The 18,268-nt window shown below is 48.0% G+C and overlaps 1 protein-coding gene and 1 long non-coding RNA gene across 2 annotated transcripts in view; one reads left to right on the forward strand and one right to left on the reverse strand.

Annotated features, from left to right (window-relative positions):
• LOC144142950 (tachykinin-like peptides receptor 99D) overlaps positions 1-18,268 on the reverse strand; it is a 405,848-nt gene that overhangs the window by 149,159 nt on the left and 238,421 nt on the right. The gene's annotated exons all lie outside the window — the stretch shown is intronic.
• The window catches only part of LOC144168809 (uncharacterized), a 70,702-nt gene continuing 57,660 nt past the window's right edge, over positions 5,227-18,268 (forward strand). Inside the window, exon 1 of the long non-coding RNA XR_013322245.1 lies at positions 5,227-5,382. This is a non-coding gene — a long non-coding RNA (uncharacterized LOC144168809). The remainder of the gene's footprint in view (positions 5,383-18,268) is intronic.

An 18,268-nucleotide genomic window follows, 5' to 3' on the forward strand; every position in this document is an offset into this window, starting at 1 on the left:
TCTTCCATAACTAAAGAAAGTACGATATTTTGGCTTTACAATATTTATTGCACTTTATGCTTCCACGATAAGAAACCCGCAACACATTTCAAGGGCGAGCGATGCAGCATCTGCGAGCACAAAGCGCAAACATACCCATAATGTGGTCGCTGTTTGCGCGGCAATCAGGCACAAGGGAAGAAGCACTCAAGGCGATCTAAGCACCAGCTTTCGCCTGCCGCTTTATGCATACCAAAATCATTACCTATACCCAAAGACAATCGCTCCGTGGCACCGGCGGCAGTAGATGCCACGCTTTCTGTCATTAGTGTGCAGTTTCTGGATAACTTTAAAGGAAAAAAAAAAGGAGCGACCGCGCATCTTCTCGCGTCGCTTCAAATGTCGTCGAAAGACGGTAGGCTTCTGCCCCCTCTGACAGGTCACTGCCTCTTGTGTCTCATCCGCCCACATCTCACGCTGTTCCCCTGCTGTCTCGGTCCACCCATTGGAGGTTTCCGAGTTTACTTTTGCTGCGTTTCGGGCGCCGAGATTCACGCTGTCCGTCGTACAGGGTGGAGACACATATACGTTGGCCCCGCCATTTTGGGTCACTCGTTCGGCGCCGCAGCAAGTCATTGTAGCAAGACCGAGCTAGGATTTTCGCCACGACAAGGTTTACTCGCGAAGCTTGAATCATTTAATCTATTTCGAATTGCTGGGTCTTGTGGGAAATAAAAACAATTATACGTTAAGACTTTGACCCAATAGCGGCGGCATGGTATTGTTCAAAAGGTGTCTCCACCCTGTATGGCGGCGCTGGCATCGAGGAGCCGCGCTCGCACTGCTGCGCCATCTGTTAAGACTGTTGGTACTTAAAGTGTTTCTAAAGGGTACGAACACGTTAGCCTGTATCGAGAGATTACCGTTCCGAGAATCTAAATAAACCATTGTCGCCACTAGCAGTTGTTTAAAGGAGCCATGAAGAGAAAATGCAAGTTGGTTTTATTCGAAAGATTTTGTGTTTTATAGTGCCCCCAGCGCTTGTCCGGATACAAACGGTGCTTTATTCACTGAAAAATTAAACAATTTAGGTTAAAATTTTGATTTTCCCGCTCAATCGTGCGTTTTCGTGGTCCCAAATGACATCACAGGAACCGACCGCTCTGCAGCCTAGAATACCTTCAATCACGCATCCGCCATACAGGGTAGAGACACGTATACGCTGGCGCCGCCATTTTCGGTTGCTCGCTCGCCGCCGAAGCAAGTCATTGTGTCAAAACCGCGCTAAAATTATCGCCGCAACGCGGTTTACTGAAGAAGTTTGAATCATATTGTCTGTTTCGCGTTGCTAGGTCTCGTGGGAAACGAAAAGAATAACGCGTTGAGCCCGTTGGCCCAATTGCGGCGGCACGGGACCGTTTAAAGGTTGTCTCCACCCTGTCACCCTGTACAGCGGTGTTGGTTTGTTCCCGCGTTTCTTTACGTTCCGTAACCTAGATGGCGCCACCATACCGTGGCAAGCGTTTGATTTGTTTTTGCCCGCATTTAAACCTGGCTTGTTTTTGTTCTGGGAGAAAATATTCGTTCCCTGAAACAGTGCTCGCTCGACAAATGGGGTCACGTAAGACACCGTTGCTTGCGTCAATCGGCCAGTGTCGTCTGAGACAACCCCAAGCCCCGTAGTGCTGTGCAGCTAAACCAAGCATGCTGTGCGCAGTACGAACAGCAGAACGCATCAGTACTCCTATGTTTACATGTGCTTTCGTAACTTCCACTGTTTGTTCCATCATTCTTATTGCTTTGTAAAGAATGTGCCCTAAATTTAAGTGCAAATCGCTCGTTCGTCTAGTTTGTAAGCTCTACCTAATTTGCGTCTGCTTCTGCCAGCCTCCGCCAATCGCAGAGCTTAGCTCAGGTGACATCATAGGTTCTGTTGCGGGAAATGAGCTGGTGGGTCGCATGACCATTCCCGTTTTTCCTAATTATGTAGCTTATTTGAGCGAAGTTTACGTTAAAGGAGCCATGAAGAGAAAACAAAAGTTTGTTTTATTCGAAAGATTAGGCATTTCATAGTACCCCAAGCGCTTTCCCGGAAGGAAATGATGCTTTATTCACTGAGAAATAAGGCAATTTAAGCCAAAATTTTAAATCTCCCGCTAAAATTGAACATTCCGTGACGTGTACAATGGCGTCATAGAGCCGGTCCATGAAACAGATACTTAGTATGTCGACTCCATATAGCACCCACACGCGGGAGTCGATCGAGACGGCGGCCATTTTAAAAATACTAGTAAAACCTAGTGCACCCGCAGCCCTAGTCATGGAATCGCCTGATCCGGAGAACAAAACTCTCGCCGAGGAGCTCGGGCTTGCATTTAACAACCTCACACCACAACAACGCTCAATGCTTCTAAGTGCACGAGCGGCAAGAGTTGTGGGATACGCGGTGGACGGGAAAGCGACCATTCCGCGATAGCCACAACAGACGAACGCCCAGCCGTCGGCACCGCTGCCTCGTCAGCCCCGTCGCGACGGACGAATATAGACTGGAACGTATGTGCCGTATTTTGATTACGGTTAATAATAGTTCAATTTCAGTAGCAGTATCACTTATGCCAGTTGGCCGGTGTCGGGTATGGAAAGCCGTTCGCGCGAGCTCTCTGCTTCGACCAGAAAGATAGGAGCGTCAATGCGCGGTGTTTACGGCATTTTTTTCCCCAAGGTCAGAGCGATTTGACGAAGTCGGCGACGAGCGCCAGCATGTCCCAGGAGTGAGCTAACGTAAGGGTCCCTGCCGTAATCACTTCCTCAGAAATGAAGCGAGCACACTCGTACTTCCTTTAGCTCTCTTTCTCCTCCGTTTACAACTGAGTTCACAAAACGTAGCCACTTGCTTCGCGTAGCTTCGTCGTTGGGCAGCACATGAAAGGAGATCTCCTCACCGGCGGGGATGTCGCACTCCCTCGACGATTTGCCCGTACTACATGGGCATTTCAAAACGCAGCAACGAAATTTCATTGTAAAGTACTCGAACAAACTGAAGTTTTCAGTGGTTGTAAACTGGAAACGAGCTCGTAACGACAGCAGCAAGCCAACACCATTCGAAACTTACGCGACGACTGGCACTATCTCGTCGCTTCTTGCTGTTCCTTACTCCCCTCGTTTCTATTTTTACCTTTGCTGGTTGGCGATATGACGGCCAACCTCCTGTGAAGAGATTACGATACGAAGCAAGGTCGTGGCTGTTCGTGCTGAAACGGTTCGTTGGCCCCGAAGAGCCTCGAACCCGAAAATTCGTCTGCGCGACGGCGAGATGTCGAGCTCGGCCGGCGCTAGTTTCGTACGCATTGGCGCACACGCTTGTGAGTTCGTTCGGACCTTCAACCGTTTACTCCACCGTTCTTTGTCATAAAAAGAATGTGCAGTATGTTTCACGGGCATTTAGCTCGCTGTGCAAACTGTAAGCCCTGCCTAACATGCGTTTGCTTTTGCTGGCCTCCGCCAATCGCAGAGCATTCCCAAGTGACATCACAGGTTCTGTTGCGGAAAATGAGCTCGTGGGTCGCATGGTCATTTCCTTTTTTCCTAATTATGTAGCTTATTTGAGCGAAGTTTGCGTTATAAGTGGTGTCGTTATGGTTCTAACGAGGCAATCTTTCGAATGAACTAAACTTGTGTTTTCTCTTCATGGCTCCTTTAAAAGTGGTGTCAGCATAATTCTAACGAGACAATCTTTTGAATGAACCAAACTTGTGTTTTCTCTTCATGGCTCCTTTAATAAGGCAGAAAATGCCAGAAGCGGGAATATGTGCGTCTACGGCCTGTAAGCTTTTCGTTACTATGGTTTGTGACGCCACAAAAGTTGTGCAGGGTGAGAGCTTGTTGGAGAAGCATTGATGGATGGATTGTAGGGTGTAACGCGCCGCCTGAACGCAGGCGATGAGGCGCGCCGTAGTGGAGGGCTTCAGATTAATTTTGAGCCCTTGGCGATCTTTAACGTGCGCCGAAATCTCGTACACAAGGGCGTTTTTGCTTTTCGCCTCCATCAGAAAAGCGGCCTCCGCGGCCGGGCATGGAACCCGCGTCGTCGGGCTCAGCAGAACAACGCCTTAGCCAGTGAGCCTAAGGTGGAGAAGTTTTCCCGATGTTTTCCTGACATAAACAGTTCTTAGGTGGTTAGCACGTGAAATAAATGTACAGTGTGCGTCAGGCTTGTCTAGGGCAAGCGAGCGCACGGCTCCGGAGCGTGCTGGCGACATCTGCTGATAACTGCTGGGTTAGAGATAGCTTGCCATTGCGCGTGCGCGGATCTCGGACAGGGTCGGGCCGGTCGTCATTTCGCATGGGCCACTCTTATTTGCAGACGCCACCACCCACGAGGGGCACTGGTCTTCCCCAGTGCCAGCCATGAGCGGCGACAGGCCAGATAGACGCGCCGTTTGACGCGTTTATCGCAGGCAGTTACGTAATCGCATAAAGCAACGAGCGCCAATCTTCTGCATCTCAAGCGCACCAAACGGAAAGCACGCAACAAGAATTCACTGCAGGGCTTTCGGTTGAACCTGTTGTGCGATTACGTAAGTCCCTGGGGTGATAATGCACCGCGTCAAATTACGCACTGATCTCCGGCGTCACCGCTCACGGCTGGCACGAAGAAAACAAGCACCCGTTGCGGGTGGTGGTGTCTCCAAATTTTAGAGGCCAAAGCTGAACGACGACCGGCCAGGGCCTGTCCGGGATCCACGCACGCGCAATGGCAAGCTATCTCTAACCCAGCAGCTATCAGCAGATGTCGCCAGCATGCTCCGAAGCCGCGCGCTCGCTTGCCCTTGACAAGCCTGACGCGCACTGTACATGAAAGCTTTGCCTGCAGTCATCTTATTTAAGAAAGACAGACTACAGCTTTTATACGTAGCAAGACAGGCTACTTCCCTCACACTCCAGAGTTGGTCATCATGTGTTCAGTTTCGTTTTGGAAAAGACGTGCTGCTTACATTAGTGCGCAATTAGCAAACTCAATAATCTACAACGGTGAACGCCCGAGCTTCTGCAAGCAATAACCCCGGCAAGAAGCAGCAAGGGGAACAAGATGCTTAAGTGACCCTTCTGAGCTTCTATATTCTTTCGTTAGCCGCGCACGGCTGTTGCTATCGGTAAAGCCTACGCTCACCCGGTTCGAACCTTATCGCCCATGAAAGACAAAAGGCTCTTCCGTTCGCCGCAAGCCAGTGTTGATAAACAGCCTGTGTGGGTTTCATAGTTGTACCCTTGGGCACAGGTGAGCCCGGCAGGACTACTCAATCGTAATGTTCGGAGGCCGTAACATGTGGCCGGCGGTTTATTCAAGGAGTGTACAAAAATACACCTTCCCTGTCAGCTTTTCGAGTTGGACTGCGCAAAGCGGTAAGTGTGGTCGCAACTGATCGCCTTTCACTGGCGCAGTGTTTACCGCGCCAGGAAGGCGCCAGCGGGTGCTCGCGAGAGCGGCTTCGGAGAAAGCTCGAACGGCGTACACGTATCACGTATCGCCTCCCAGGTGTACAGCCTTGGGCAGCGATTGATGCTATTTTGTTGCCATGGGCATCAACGATAAGCCGAAAGCGTTTCTCGTTCCGTCGGGGACAAATAATGTAAGTCCAAGCCAGCCTCCTCGGCCAGAGAAACGTTGTCGGCGTCGGCCATGGCTTATAGACCTAGAAGCTACCGTTGCCAGCGTGATAGTGCCTAGACCACACCGGTGCCTCGCTACTACTTTGTGACGTAACTAGGTAATGGAAAAATGAAAGGGAAACGAATGATAGAAATGCCAGGTTTATTTACTTATTTGTCAACAAACAACGCATAGTTGCTCGTCGTACAAAAGCCGAGAGAGCTACGAAAAGTATGATCTTCTAGTTAAAACAAACTTTAAAACAAACTTTCGTTCAGCTTTTAGTGTCCCTTAACGCTCGAGCCACAAGTGCGAGGCTCCGGCGCGAAGCTATTTTGTATTTCGTGGTTAAAACATTTTTCCTCCCAACATTCTAGGACACATACTGTTAATTAAAAGAACAATGCAAACGCCGGTTAGGTGTTGACGTTCTTTCTGAAATAAGACCAATATCGTATTTTTGCTAAACAATGTTGACAACGATGGAGCATATTTCTAGATTTATTAGATTGAAAATGTTTGGCCTATATAAACGTCCCACTCCAGTATTCATTTTAGGTTTTTGCCAGGTGGATGAATCCAGGGACATACATACATTCATGCATACACGTACGCACGTACATACGTACGCACATACGTATGCACTCCCGTTAAAATCTTGTAGGCCATGTCAAATGTGCTTAGGCCACACAAAAAAAAAAAATCAAAGTTCAAGCTTACCTCTGGAGCGAGGTTGAAACGTTTTATGACAGAAAGTGAGGGGAAACACCTTTCTTTTTTACTGCGGTAAAATAATTTGGTCGCAGCTAAACGTTGTGCTTTTGATTTCAATTTTAGGTGGTTCAAGAAACCGTTGGCGTGGCCGAGAAACTTTCTACAAAGACTGTACATACAGGCAACCCCAAGAGAAAGAGTTTACGAACCACGAAAGCGGCAATTTCGGGTTATTTCTCTGCCGCACAGCAGGCCGGGTACTATGTGTTTCAGTTGTCAATACTTTAGTAATTATGCGATATCCCACATGCATACGATAGTTTGTGGGCTGCTACCTAAAGAGAATTAACCAAAAATTATCCTTTTCGTGGTCTGTAAAATTTTGCTCGTGGCTACACGTATATACATACAGAACGACAGCAGAGCAAAATTTTCGCGTTTGAGTAGCCCAACAAAATTAAGACACCGGCCAGTTCACATTGTGAAGGTGGTTGTCGAGGAAGGTTGTATGCTTTGGGGGCGCTGACGCAGTGCTTCCCCGGCGAGTGTGAGTCGGACTTTCCTGTCTCTGGTCAGGTCGTTATCGAACCGCAGTCTGTCGCACACGTTGCAGCAGGCTCAAAAAGCTTTCAAACTCTTCAAACAACTTATTATCTGAAATAATGGTAAAATTAATAAAATGGGAGTCTCTAATAAGTTCCCCACAAAATATTAACATTGTTGCTAACCAGCTTGGCCTGCAGAATGGTAGGCACAGCCGTTCCTGCAAAAAATACGCTGCACTTCTTTTTTCCTTAGCTTTCAAACAGCCTGTTTTTTTTTCCGCTTATATAATAAAACACCATTCTTTGCATTTTTTCTGGCACTGTGTTCGAATATACGGCCTCCAAAGCATTTCAATCCGAGCCAATGATGAAACTAAGGCGAGCACATGATGTAATGGCGGTTCACGGCTACACAGATGGCGTTGACGTGAGCGGCATAGACGCTAGCGCCAGATTTCTGTCTAGTGTATAATGTACGAAACTTTATGGTATGAGTATTGGCACGCCGCCGACGATCACACCCGCATCGCGGTTCTCTGGCCCCGTTGGCAACACGTTATTCTTTGGGTAGGCTACACTGTTTAACCCATAATGTGGGAAAGCCAGCTGACAACGACCAACCTCACATCGATCTCTAATGTCGGCTTCCCTTCTAAACACAGATTCATTGCTGAGAAGGCATTTTTCCAGGGCAATACAATAACACATGAAGGCCTTAGTACCCTATAGGTGTAAACATAGTCCTAGTAAGCTGACCAAGCTTACAGCGAGATTCTTAAATTCTTTGGCTACACTTCTAAGCACAAATGCTTTGATGGGAAGGCGTGTTTTTAGAGCTAATATAAGCTGCCTTATATCAAAATATGAAGGCCCTGGGTCCTTATCAGAAGATTGGCCTTTGTAAGCTGCCTTTCTCCCATTGCGTTTATCCGCGATGACGCCATAAAATCCCATATTCTAGTTTCTCTGTAAATATCACCGCTCGGAACGATTTCAACCTGGGGCGGAATTATCTGTTTGGTCGATTTCATGACCGTTTCAAGTTGTCCTTTTTGAGCTAGCCCTGATTGACTGAACGCAGACGATCAGGTGTCACGCAGCCCACGCCAGGCGGGGTGCCGGTTTCGGTGCATGTCATAGGTCAGTGGTCTTACAAGTGCAAATGCGTCACGATTAGAGCGGAAGCGAAATGGACATTTCTGGAAGAGGCAAACTCGGAATTCCGACTAAATTGGGGGTGGAGCGAGACTCGCACACCCTAAGGCACTAGCACTGATCTGTGAATGTTTTTCGTAAGCGCTAGGGTGAATTACAATAAGCAGTGCACACGTTACATTTAGAGGCCTCCCACAGCACCCACAGCATCTTTTCAAGAAGTATGGCTTCAAGCGCTACGAGTACAGCTGCTATCGGTTACTCTTGAGCAGGGGCACCTGGTCATTCGCGCGTATTTTTTTCTCTGCTGATAAGAACTCATTGCATGGATGCTGTGCGAGGCTTGGGCTCGGCCGGACGCATCACTCAGCATTCCATCAGCGACAGCAATAAAGAAGAACGCGCAGTGGCCGCCGCATCGGCTGCCACCTGCCGAAAACAGCTCATCGGACACGTGGTGTGTTGGCTAAAGCGGCTATGCGGCGATGAGAGGGTCTCGCGGCCTTGTGGGCCTTGGTGAGCGTACCAGATGCCGCCCGCCGTCCGTGTGTGGTGGGGAACATCAGCCACGGCTCGTATACCCAGTAATTCGGTAGCTGTCGCTGCTGACGAGCGAGGTGACAGCCCGCCCCTTGTGTGTTTCCATCGGGTGGCTATGCTCGCGAGTGATAAGGTCATGCAGTCGGGCGTGATACAGTTGGTTCGTGGTGTAGGAGTTTGGGCCCGCTATCTTTAGTCCTCCTGGGCTGAAGTTTGCCTCGGGAGCAGTTGCGCCCATTCAGACATCCTGGTTGCTCGAGGAGTCATTAGCTGTTTAGTATATAGAGCGACCGTCACCGCCGTGTGTCGTCGAATTGGAAGAGCTCGAGCATCGGCAGCCATGACCACAACGCATTAAAATGTAAGGCGTTAGGCTATCTTTTTTTCGAGAACGACGCCCATAAAAGGCGGCCAAGCATACCGTGCAAACAAGAAAGAAGAATGCACACTCTGTTGTGTTCCACAAAGTGGCACTGCCATTAAGGCCGCCGATATTGGTGCGGCCCGGCAGACGCTGTGCGACAGCGAGTCGCAAAGTTGACACACGGCTTCGGGTTTGGTCGATCTGCAGCGACCTCGGTCAAGCGCAAAGTCCTATAAATAGCTACGGGCATTATTGTCGGGCCCATTTCGGTCGCATAGAGCTCTGCATGCTATCGAAATTGGGTGCAATTAATTTATGAATGGATTGCTAATATCGCAAGTCTTCCTGCTGCAAAGCATGTTGGAGAGTTCCTGCATCACGAATCCAGCTGTCTGTGGCTACAAAGTGAAAAAGTTCCCTGGGTCTTGATAGAAAGTCATACCTGTCCATCCCGTGTCATCAGTCTGAGGTTTTTAGCTCTGTATTGAAGTTTACTGCAGTAGATGCCAAGGTAGACATCAAAAATTCATACAGGGGCGGCGGCCGCAATAACCGAAGCCAGCGGCCCAATTTTATGGGTAGGTTCCATCCCAGGCGAATTTCGGGCGAAGGGCACTCCGACAGAGATTTTTATGTCTTTAATGGGCCGCACATGCGTAACCAAGGGCATAAGGTCGCAAATTATTAAGAGGTTTACGGGCATCCTAATGGACCAGCTGGTGGCCTTCAATTTATCCTCTCAGGCTTGGAGGATGCACTGTGTTGTAATGAAATGACCTTAAAGCGTCCTCGCTATCACAGCCGACAAGGATAGCCTTTTTTTGAGGCAGTCGGCAGCTGCATAATAATGACGACAGGTCCTTGTTTTATTACGTATGGTTCACCTTTGGAAGCTTATGATGGCAGTAGCACCATGGAGTTTGATATTCATAGACAACAGTGCAAATGCAGTTATCAGTTCAAGCTATTGGAAGGATACCGAAGGCTGTATAGGGTTTGGTTTGAGCTGAAATATCAGACATTTCTGATCTCACCGGGTTCAGTTGGACGGCCCACATCTCCTTGTTTGCTAAGACATCGATAATTACAGCTGGAATTTGTGTCTTCTACTTCCATTTCATCCCTTCGTGACGCTGAAGAGCGCGCCACAAAGTGCATAGAGCGAGCCGGGGTCCTAGACACGATATAACTCGATCGCGACCATCTTCCTGAAAGCCTTTTCTCATTAACTTTCAATTTCGGCGGAAAGGTTGGAAGCCAATCAGAAAGGGGTATTTTGACGACATCTTGGTATAGCAGAGTCCATTTGCAGTCGGTCATGTAGCCCCGTGTCGGCATGCCCCCCCTACGGAAGCTTCCCGTAAGATACTGCCGCCTAGGATAAGGTGTAGATAAATACACGACCGTCAGGCTATCAATGATGTTGACGGCCGTCGAATCCCCTGAGCGTCACTGACTGATATGTTATCACGCTCACCTGTAGGTTCCCGCGTTCATCCGCATACACCTTTTGGCTGCTTTTGTACTGCAAGGCGAAATATTTAATTAAAATTGGAACTAAAAGAAAGCGCACCGTCCATTTTCTAAACAATACTGTGGATAAGCTTCGCCACAACACACCATACTGTCTAATCCAAGCTGCAAACTATATTTCGGCGAAGGACGATGTCGAGCCTGTGATTTGACTAAAAAGTTCGGTCTGCGATATGGCGCAGGCAGTGCAGACATGCCGTCCTTCATTGCGCAGTGCGACAGTGATCTCATCTTTCAGTCAAGTGGTCGACCAATGGAATGCGCCATAGTCAATCAAAATTATTTAACACTACTGCATAACGTGTTCGAAAGCGTATTCTGGGCGCACCACGCCAATACTGTTGTATATATACCGCAGCCAATTTGAAGCGGCCAGTCAAACTCACGATGTTATTTTTTTCGAATCAGTGCACTCGCTCAAATTCACTCATTGCGGAGCAATTCATCTACGCTCACTCAAACTCGAACTTACAGCGAGCGCAAGACTCAGAACTCAAAATGGACCCAGGACCCAAATCGACTCAGAACTCAAATGGATTTGCAACTCACTCGGGCTCAGAACTCACTCGGGCTCAAACCCACTAGGCCTCAAACTCGATCGGGATTACTCGGGCTCAAACTCACTCGGGTTCAAACTCATGGTGCCACACTAGTCTCACGTCCCCTCAAACTCAAACTCGCGCGTGAGTTTGGCCCCAAATGAGGTTGAGTGAGTGGACTCATGACTTAGTCCGCCGATCTTTGGTTGTATCCCTTATGGCAATAAAGGATAGAAAAAAAAATTAAGTTTCGTAAAATGTGTTATAGCTTTACGTCTGTACCTTTAAGCCAATTAACATTGAGAACCTTCATCTTCGACAAAGCCCCTGGTTATACGGTACAGACTTCACAGAATCCTACGCCTTTGTTAGAAAAATAGGAAAAGATGGCAATGTTTCCCCTGCAATGGAAACAACAAAAACAGCCGCATTTTAAATCCAGCTTCGAGCGTCTTTGTCGGCTTTGAAGGTGTTTATTATGATAGAATGTTATGCACACATTAGATTCGGTGCGGGAAAGCATCGAACACCAACCAAGGGCAAAGGAAAAGCAGCGCGAGTGAGCCCACGTGCAGCAGACGACATGTGCGAGAATCCCTAAGCCGCCGTCACGCAAACTCTATTCGCAGCGTCTCCCGTGGTCGCGCTCACCCCCCAACAGATACTCTAGTTTTCGGATGCATTTGTTTTCCTGATTAGGGAATTATTTCGCAAGTTGAATAATTACACAAGTTCAAGCTCCCCTCCTACATTTATTCACTTGGGATGTATTCTTTTTTTGTGATGGGAGCTAATAAATCTGGCTGTCTAAATTGCTGTCAGCAAAACTCGCAACCATGTTCAGAACCTAAAACGAAGAAAAAGGCAACGTTGGGACCACCAGCCAGACGAGAAAAAACGGGATTTCCCCCTGAGTCCGAGGGATTAACGCGCATAGCCTGCTCGCGAAGAAATAAAGAACTAAAGGTCGCGATGTCATTGAGGCTAAGCTCCCACCCTACGTGGCATTACGGAGCACAGCTTTCTTCTTTACCGCCCAGGCTCCACTGTCAGAAGCATGTAGGTACATAAATATCAATATACCTACACATATATAGGTATACATAAATATATATACAGGAACTCGGCACCCGGCCAGGTAGTTAATGGGGTCGGGAGGGACAACAAATGACCCGCGTCGATTTATGGGCGCTGCTTCTAGAGCCTCACGCCTTCACCCTAACCCTTACCTTCTTCTAAGGCCGCGGACGTCACGCAAGCCGTACGGTGCAGAACTTTTCCGGTCTGGAGAGTCGCGGGCTGCGGTGAAAGCCATTGCCGGGGAAATGGGATCTCTCTTACCCTGCCCAGGATGAGCTAGAATGTATATATACGTAAAGGGGCAGAAAACGAAAGTAGGCCTTATAGGTAATGCCGCTGTTTTTATCGACGGCACGTTGTTTAGCTCTACCATCGACTGTTGTCATTTAGTGCCACGACACAGAATATCATTTCTCCAAGTCGCCCCTTTCGAAGCCATTCGTTAACTCAAACGTGTTGACCGTCCCTTTGTGCCATGAATTTGCTCTGACCTAAGCCACCATGCGCCGGCGGAAGAACATAGACTGGAAGGGGGGAAAGTGAGCTATACAGTTGGCGGGCGAACAACAAGAAAAAAGAGTGGCCGAGTATCTGCTCACTTGGCTGCAAATGTCGTCGAAAGACGATAGTCTTCTGCAGCATTTGCAACGTAATTGCCTCTGTTCTCTCGCCGCCCATCTCTCACGCTCTTCCCCATCCCGTCTCGCTCTTTCCACGATAAACACAAAGGAGATTTGCTGAAGTCAATTAAATTTTCCCGCGTTCTACTGCTGCGCCATCTACTGGAACCTTTTGTTACTGTTCAACTTGCAACACCTGTAACACCGCCACGAGGTAAAGGCTGCGTGAGCTCTTTTTGTATTTTAGGACACTATCTTGTTTTGCAGGCGTATGTTTTCTTCACTATCGCAAATATCAAGCACACACTTATGTTAAATTAAAGGAACATTGCAATAGAAGCAATGTGTCGACGTATTGCCTTCAATAAGCCTAAAGTTTTCCGTTTGCTCCACAATGTCGACAAGTATGAAGTATGTTGCCACGTTTAGGGGTTCTGAAAGGTTTAAGAGTAATTCAGGCATTCCTTTTGACAAGGCCTTAGATCTGGTTGCCTTGCACCTCCACTCTACTTTCTCGGCTTGGGAAGAGAACATATACATTGAGAAGAAGGGTATTTGTACCAGGTCTTGCCTGGTTCCGGTATTCGGCCACCTGTTCTTAGCCTCTTTTGGCGGGGATGTCGCCACTCGCGTCCCTAAATGTACGTGGTTAAGGCGTTCAGATACGTCAATAACTACCTGCGGCTCATTGACACTAAGAAGAATGTTTGGAAAATGCCGTTTTGGACGTTCTGTGTGTTTGCCAGAGTTCTTTCCGAATGCTTTGTGTGGCGCATTAAACGCTGACTGATGATGGGATCAGATGCCTTGATCCTCAATCGACTGCATTTTTCTAATAACCATGTGTGTTCAGCTTATGAGCCGCGTTGTTTGAAGCCCAGCCTTCTTTAGCATCCCGTCCTTGTGAAATTAGTGAAGCGTGGGATCGCGAAGCGGTGTGATTCAATGATCTTAACAAATCGTGCTTTCACCTAATGCAAGCCAGCCTTTATGGACAGACATCTCTGCTGACTGCCGCCGGCAATCCTTTAATATTACAGACTTCTGTCGCCGAGAGCATTCTCAAACAGGTGAAAGATGAATGAAGTAGGAAGGACGCTATAAAAGAGAAAGAAGAAAAAAAATTGCTATTGCGTATATTCAAACGCACTCACATAATCTGAGAAAGATTGAAAAACGCGCTAACGTAAGCGTGTTTTTCTCGGCCCCAAAGAAGTTATCGAAACTGTGCAACAGGGCCACGCCAAGTCTTATACGTGCCGCCAAACGCATCGCATGCACCTCGTGGCTTGCTCGCACGGCGCGGTATACTGAATACCGTTGCAATGCAAGAAAAAGTATATAAGGCAAGCGGGAAAATATTTTAATGAGAGATTGCGCGGGCAACGCACAAACGTGAAGAAAGAAAATAACGGGCATCTCAGCATAGATTTTAAAAATTATGCTTGTGAGCTTGACCTCCGACAATTGTCCATAATTCGCAAAATTAAAAAACAACTCTCACGGGAGATCGTTGAAGCGTACGAGGTTCATTCCAACATGACACGTGTGTCCCCTACCTTTCGGTTCTGTTAACACACAAAGAAATTGCCTAGTTATCTGATTACCACCAGTGAAGAACAGCGACGGCTCAAAATATGTGTGTTTCTACCGTCTACTCTCTTTCCCTCCTTTGTTGCAACAAAATTCTGCATATAAGTATTTTTTATGCAATCAGCACCTGTTGTTAGTCCTCGCTGTGTCCCGTTTACGTCTCGTACAGCGGAGCTGTTTAAGCTTGAGCTTGATCCGGTGGCGTTAGCAAACAAAATATAAAGAAAAAAACTGCGCCACCTGTAAAGGGCGCACCACCAAAGATAGGGTTTTATAACAGTGAAGCCAGCTTTTGCGCCTGCTCGAACGTAAGCACAAGGGGCGTATGCCTATGCGCACCCCTCACTATACATTTTAATACGGCGCTTTACCGTCTTTGTTGGCCTACTAAAAAGCAAAAAAAAAATTAACGCAGCTTGCGCTAGTGGTGCAAGCCTGGAGAAACAGCGGAGCTGGGGGTCGACCTAGCTTCTTCCCCCTTGTGATCCGTTGTCAATGGGGGGGACCGACCGGGACGGCCTTGTAAAATCCGCCTAAACTCGGCCTTACCCCTCCACACTTAGCCTAACCTTGCAAGAACATCGCAAAACCTAACAAAAGTTAGTAAAGCCTAGGATAACTTAGCAAAACGAAGCAAAACAGGGAGAAGCTAGGTGGACCCCAGCTCCGCTGTTTCTCCAGCCTTGGACAACTAGTTCAGGCTGCACCGATTTTTTTCCCGCTGTTACAAGGATCTTTGTAAACCGACACGCCCAAGTTTATGCGGTAATCCCATGTAGTGTCATCATGCCAGCCTTGTGACAAGCCCCTTAAGCGTATCCAGCCTTCTAATTAACACCGACCACCGCAAACGGTCCTTCTAGACCCCATACTGGCTGTGCAGAGCTTCCCACGCCGCCGGGTAAGCAAACTTCTTCCATTCAGGTTGTAGCGCTAACGTATACAGTGGCGTGTTCTTGTTGGCTTGGACTGATGGCGTAAAGAACCCACGCTCTCGTTCAACGTCAATAAATCGCCTCCGAATTCATTCGAGCTTACGCCTATGGATGCGGCAACTCCTAATGCTCACCAAATGCAATATGTCACTATTTTGCACCATGTAGATCCACGTTGCTTTCGTCCGCTCAATCTTGGGTGTTTCTATTGTCCTCGCGATTATCAGCTCTGTAAACATGACTAGGTGGGTCCTGCTTCGGTCTATAAGCAGGTCACTAACGGGGCTCGCAAACATTTTCTGTAATTCTGCATTGAACTTTTTGTCCTTATAAACACCTAAATCGCATTCTTCCTGCACTGCAGTGCCATGGCCACTGCGGGTGCCAGCGCCAAACACCAACGCTAGGTTGTCCGCAGACATTCTTGCTGACGTGAAAGTTCACGCCGACATACACAATCATCACTGTGTACCTCGCAGTCTCGTGACGTACAAGCAGAGGGGGTAGCCGTCGTCCTGTGCAACCTCTTCACGGCTGACATGGCGTAGACCAGTGGTCATAATCTAGCATCAGCTATGCCGCTTGCAACCATATATACAGCCTACGGTTACCTGCTAATTCATACAGATATACCAAGAGTGTGACCACCCCTTTTTTCTGTCTCTCTTCGATTTTACCTCTTACGCAACCACTGAGCAGCAAGATGCGATTAAAATACACCTTGTAAAACACAGCTCTCCTGCCAGTGGGTACACTTGAACTCGGCTGCACGCAACTGGCAATGCACTCTACCGGAACAAGGGCTTTATGGAGCGATTCATCAACACGCCAGACGTATTTCTGATAGCGAGCATGCTACCATAAAAGCCCAAGTAGACTATATGTTTCAGAAAGAGATAATATCCTGCTTCTACAGCCAAATTATGGTGATTCGGAAGAAAAAGGATGCAGCACGTTTCTGCGATGGCGCTAAGTTCGTAAAGAGTGGAACGAAGTGAGATATTTATCCTCAGCCCTTGAGCGACTTCCTTGTGCTTCGCAGTTTACCATCGTCGAACTCTTCCATATTTATTGGCAAGTGCTCTTTCATCCACACAACGACAACAAAACGTGTTCGTTATGGCTGATGGCTTGCATTATTTGACACGCCATCCTTTCGGCATCACGAGCGCACCGGGAACATTCGAAGGGCTAATGGAGGGTGCCCTTTTGGCCGCTAGAAGTGGACAATAGTGCTCTTCTGCCTGGCCTGGACATTATAATCACGTAGGCGTGAAACCTCAAAGAGCCTATGCTCCACATAGGATTCGTACTCGAAGTTCAAAGACCAGGAGAGCGACGGTTTCCCATTTTAAGTCAAGCAAGTATTTATTAGGCTGCAGGAGGGTTATGTATATTGGATATGTCGTAAGTGAACCTGGTTTTAAGCCTGACTCCGAGAACTTGATAGCTCTTGCCAGAGTGCGACCCTCTTCCATGGTAGAAGTGCTCGCAAGCATTTTGGGCTTGACGGTTTCACCGTAGAGCCCCGCACGTTTTTTCGTGGGCAGCCGTCGGAACAGAGCTCCAGCACAAATATGCATAGCCTATGCCGGAGACGATTGGTCTATTTGAATTAGTATTTTTATTTATATTTGGCAAAGTGTAAAATCTGAGGCTTGCTAAATTTACTTTTGTCGTATATTTAAAATCAGGAGCTTTGCTTAAGAAAAAACTATTTGTTTAAGGAGTGTTTTCAAGTTGTCATTGGGCCTCGGGTACATAACCCCATCTTGGTATAATACCACCCCAAGCTTGCCTGCTGGTTTAACTGTTATATAAGGGCGGGTGCTAAGGGTATTCAGTGTGTCCTAATGTAAGAGAAAAAAGTTTTAAAGCAAAGCTTTCTACCCCTACCCCCCAAGGGTTCTGTCGCGACCGTTGGTGTCACCAGAAAACTCCAGCGAACAAATAATAAAAAATCGCGCCAATCCACCCCGTGAATGTGGTTGGAAAGCAAAGCTGTAAACGGCCCCCATAACGATTACCCATGCGACGTCACTTAAATTCACTCACATCGCTCTACAAATAGCAAAACCAGAGAAAAGTGAAATGCACTTAACCACACCATTTATTACTTCGAAGAGATATTCTTGGTAAGGTTAAATCAATGCATGATGCATGAACGGTGTTTGGTTGAGTTGTATTAATTGGTGTAGAACAAGAGTGGAAACATTTTTTATAAAATGTTTCCACTCTTGAAGCTCCATATAAAGCTCCAACGATCTGACTTCTCCGTCTCTGCGCCACGGATGGAGGTGACGAAATTTGCGGCAGAGCAGGAGCAAGAGGAGGAAGACATACTTCTGTTCAGATTTCTGAACGGCCCAGAGTGCAGCCCTGGGGAGTGATTCCTTCTTCTGTGAGGCCCATATGCAGTCCGCGCGGCCTGTGTTCAGTCCACCCGCTGAAGCTGGGTAGGTAGAGAGGGCCTGGACAGCAGCATCTCCCATAGCTCTTGTTGGATAGTTGACGGAAAGACAGGAGGGTGCTCAGGGCTAAAGTCGCACACTCCGATTACGGGGCGGAGTGTTTCTACTTCTGAGCAAAATTTACAGTCAGTGTCGTAGCGATTCTGATGCATTAAGTGAAGACGCGTAGGCTGTGGGAAGGAGCCCGGATTGTATGAGCCGCCGGGTAGTTTGTTGTTCTCTGGAAAGGTCAGGGTAAGGCGAAGGTACGGTCTGTTTCAGGAGGCGATAATGCTGGGTTATCTCCCTGAACGTGACAAGCGGGTGACTGTCCTCGTGCAGCTCCACAGCACGGGAGGTAAAAGCGCAGGGTTGTTGGGTGGGTATATTTGTTGCCCTCCGTTGAAGCGTGAGGGCGTGTCCAGATTAGCTGAATGGAACCGTTTGGGGAGTGGTCTTTTAGCACGCGCAGTGCAGGTCAGGATGCCTAACCCGACTGGTAATTCCAGTAGGCTTGCTGGAAATCGGTGACTACCCTCCGAACCCCTGTTTGAGTGAGAACCAAGGTGAT

Source organism: Haemaphysalis longicornis, unplaced genomic scaffold (genome assembly GCF_048455015.1).
Source record: "Haemaphysalis longicornis isolate Haplotype H1 unplaced genomic scaffold, Haemaphysalis longicornis Haplotype H1 scaffold_1, whole genome shotgun sequence".
Taxonomy (NCBI): domain Eukaryota; kingdom Metazoa; phylum Arthropoda; class Arachnida; order Ixodida; family Ixodidae; genus Haemaphysalis; species Haemaphysalis longicornis.